The sequence below is a fragment of the Mus pahari genome, chromosome 5, assembly GCF_900095145.1.
Source record: "Mus pahari chromosome 5, PAHARI_EIJ_v1.1, whole genome shotgun sequence".
NCBI classification, from domain to species: Eukaryota; Metazoa; Chordata; class Mammalia; order Rodentia; family Muridae; genus Mus; species Mus pahari.
This window is the reverse complement of record NC_034594.1, coordinates 142,091,193-142,092,257: the sequence shown is the minus strand read 5'-3', so window position 1 is coordinate 142,092,257 and position 1,065 is coordinate 142,091,193. Positions and strand designations below refer to the sequence as shown.

Genomic DNA, 1,065 nt, shown 5'->3' with positions numbered 1-1,065 from the left:
TATATATATATATATATATATATATATACATATATGTATATATGTATATACTCATATATACATAAAAGGTTAAGTGGCTCAAGATCATCCCTCCGTTAAGTGTTTTCAAATCCAGAGGAACAGATTTGAATGCAGATGAATTAATGCTTGATTTCATGTTTCTAAACCATTAAGTTTCCTGCTTTCAATGACAGTGACACAGAACAAATAATTTGTGGCCAAGGGCCCATGACCTTTTCCAGAGCTTTGGAATCACTGTTTCCTGACAATAAATGAGGAAACAGTAGTTCTGATAACATGACAAATAAAGCCACAAAAAAAGCACTTTATCTACTGAGTGGTAAATCTAGGCCAGGGAGTGAACCCAGGACGTTCTGCATACTGGCAAGGACTCTATACCCTATGCCCACATCCCTCTCTTAAAAGGGTCAGCTAGGGATACTCCACAACCAAAGGAATAAACATCTGATGTTGTATCTGTAAGATGTATCACACATGCAAAAGAAGAGATGGTAGGAATCTTTCCCCTTACAAATCATCTATAAAAGATCACTGGCTACACAAATGGCTGGCTCAATCACCTGTGTGCTTGACTCCAAACCTTGGTGACAATTTAGTGCCATACGGGATTCAAGAAAACCATGTGGGATTACAGGTCATGACCAGATGGACTGGTCTGGGAGTGGCCATCCTGGAAATTTTCGACAAGTATTTCAGTTTGGATCCATTGATAGCAAAGATGAGGGCAGACAAACTTCCCCAAAGCTTTCTTGAAACCTGAACGTAGCTGGTCTTTAGCAGTTAATTAATGGTATATTGGCTTTGCACTGTTAACATGGATTATTTTAGTTTTCATGAGTGGAAGTCCTGTTGCCTCAACAAAAGTCAAATGTCAAAGGCTGGCAACAGGGGACTCACTGGCATCAATTATTCCAAACATTCCATGTGTGTCTTCATATCTACTGTTTAATTCTTAAAGCTTTATAAAACAGTTGCAGTCATTCTTACTTTTCAAAGGGAAGGAACCATTCCCCTTGTTTTATCCCGATTTTTTTTTTTTTTTTT

General features: G+C 37.9%; 1 protein-coding gene across 1 annotated transcript in view; it reads right to left on the bottom strand.

The window, feature by feature from the left end:
* The window catches only part of Rgs5 (regulator of G protein signaling 5), a 43,542-nt gene that overhangs the window by 4,020 nt on the left and 38,457 nt on the right, over positions 1 to 1,065 (bottom strand). The gene's annotated exons all lie outside the window — the stretch shown is intronic.